The following is a 2,920-nucleotide window of genomic DNA, read 5'->3' as shown; positions in this document are numbered from 1 at the left end:
TGAAAACCATTATAAACCGCTTAAAATAGCGTGCTGAAACACGCCGTAGCAAAAGTTTTGCAAAAACAGCTCAAAACACCATTAAATAGCATTTCCAAAAATCCACCAAAAAAGAGCAAGGCTATAGTATGGCAAAAATGTCAAAAAATGCCATTTTCAAAAAACTGCTGAAAACTATTTAAAACCACGTAAAATAATGTGCCGAATCACGCCGTAGGAAAAGCTTTTGAAAAAACAGCTCAAAACACCATTAAATAGCATGTCCAAAAATCCACCAAAAAAAAAGCAAGCAAGGCTATAGTATGGCAAAAATGTCAAAAAATGCCATTTTCAAAAAACTGCTGAAAACCATTATAAACCGCTTAAAATAGCGTGCTGAAACACGCCGTAGCAAAAGGTTTGCAAAAACAGCTCAAAAAACACCATTAAATAGCATGTCCAAAATTCCACCAAAAAAAAAAAGCAAGGCTATACTATGGCAAAAATGTCAAAAAATGACATTTTCAAAAAACTGCTGAAAACCATTATAAACCGCTTAAAATAGCGTGCTGAAACACGCCGTAGCAAAAGGTTTTGCAAAAACAGCTCAAAACACCAATAAATAGCATGTCCAAAATTCCACCAAAAAAGAGCAAGGCTATAGTATGGCAAAAATGTCAAAAAATGCCATTTTCAAAAAACTGCTGAAAAACATTATAAACCGCTTAAAATAGCGTGCTGAAACACGCCGTAGCAAAAGGTTTTGCAAAAACAGCTCAAAACACCATTAAATAGCATTTCCAAAAATCCACCAAAAAAAGAGCAAGGCTATAGTATGGCAAAAATGTCAAAAAATGCCATTTTCAAAAAACTGCAGAAAACCATTTAAAACCACGTAAAATAACGTGCCGAATCACGCCGTAGGAAAAGCTTTTGAAAAAACAGCTCAAAACACCATTAAATAGCATGTCCAAAATTCCACCAAAAAAAAAAAAGCAAGGCTATACTATGGCAAAAATGTCAAAAAATGCCATTTTCAAATAACTGCTGAAAACCATTATAAACCGCTTAAAATAGCATGCCGAAACACGCAGTAGCAAAAGGTTTTGCAAAAACAGCTCAAAACACCATTAAATAGCATGTCCAAAAATCCACCAAAGAAAAGAAAGCAAGGCTATAGTATGGCAAAAATGTCAAAAAAATGCCATTTTCAAAAAAACTGCTGAAAACCATTATAAACCGCTTAAAATAGCGTGCCGAAACACGCCGTAGCAAAAGGTTTTGCAAAAACAGCTCAAAAACCCATTAAATAGCATGTCCAAAATTCCACCAAAAAAAAAAAAGCAAGGCTATAGTATGGCAAAAATGTCAAAAAATGCCATTTTCAAAAAACTGCTGAAAACCATTATAAACCGCTTAAAATAGCGTGCTGAAACACGCCGTAGCAAAAGGTTTTGCAAAAACAGCTCAAAACACCATTAAATAGCATGTCCAAAATTCCACCAAAAAAAAAGCAAGGCTATAGTATGGCAAAAATGTCAAAAAATGCCATTTTCAAAAAACTGCTGAAAACCATTATAAACCGCTTAAAATAGCGTGCTGAAACACGCCGTAGCAAAAGGTTTTGCAAAAACAGCTCAAAACACCATTAAATAGCATTTCCAAAAATCCACCAAAAAAGAGCAAGGCTATAGTATGGCAAAAATGTCAAAAAATGCCATTTTCAAAAAACTGCAGAAAACTATTTAAAACCACGTAAAATAACGTGCCGAATCACGCCGTAGGAAAAGCTTTTGAAAAAACAGCTCAAAACACCATTAAATAGCATGTCCAAAATTCCACCAAAAAAAAAAGCAAGGCTATAGTATGGCAAAAATGTCAAAAAATGACATTTTCAAAAAACTGCTGAAAACCATTAAAACCGCTTAAAATAGCGTGCTGAAACACGCCGTAGCAAAAGGTTTTGCAAAAACAGCTCAAAACACCATTAAATAGCATTTCCAAAAATCCACCAAAGAAAAGAAAGCAAGGCTATAGTATGGCAAAAATGTCAAAAAATGACATTTTCAAAAAACTGCTGAAAACCATTATAAACCGCTTAAAATAGCGTGCCGAAACACGCCGTAGCAAAAGGTTTTGCAAAAAAACAGCTCAAAACACCATTAAATAGCATGTCCAAAATTCCACCAAAAAAAAAAAGCAAGGCTATACTATGGCAAAAATGTCAAAAAATGCCATTTTCAAAAAACTGCTGAAAACCATTATAAACCGCTTAAAATAGCGTGCTGAAACACGCCGTAGCAAAAGTTTTGCAAAAACAGCTCAAAACACCATTAAATAGCATTTCCAAAAATCCACCAAAAAAGAATAAGGCTATAGTATGGCAAAAATGTCAAAAAATGCCATTTTCAAAAAACTGCAGAAAACCATTTAAAACCACGTAAAATAACGTGCCGAATCACGCCGTAGAAAAGCTTTTGAAAAAAACAGCTCAAAACACCATTAAATAGCATGTCCAAAATTCCACCAAAAAAAAAAAAGCAAGGCTATACTATGGCAAAAATGTCAAAAGATGCCATTTTTAAAAACTGCTGAAAACCATTTAAAATCGCTTAAAAATAGCGTGCCGAAACACGCCATAGCAAAGGGTTTTGCAAGAAACGCTCAAAACACCATTAAATAGCATGTCCAAAATTCCACCAAAAAAAAAAAGCAAGGCTATACTATGGCAAAAATGTCAAAAAATGCCATTTTCAAAAACTGCTGAAAACCATTATAAACCGCTTAAAATAGCGTGCTGAAACACGCCGTAGCAAAAGGTTTTGCAAAAACAGCTCAAAACACCAATAAATAGCATGTCCAAAAATCCACCAAAAAAGAGCAAGGCTATAGTATGGCAAAAATGTCAAAAAATGCCATTTTCAAAAAACTGCTGAAAAAC

This window comes from Plectropomus leopardus, unplaced genomic scaffold (genome assembly GCF_008729295.1).
Source record: "Plectropomus leopardus isolate mb unplaced genomic scaffold, YSFRI_Pleo_2.0 unplaced_scaffold1199, whole genome shotgun sequence".
Classification (NCBI taxonomy): domain Eukaryota; kingdom Metazoa; phylum Chordata; class Actinopteri; order Perciformes; family Serranidae; genus Plectropomus; species Plectropomus leopardus.
This window is presented reverse-complemented; position numbering follows the sequence as displayed.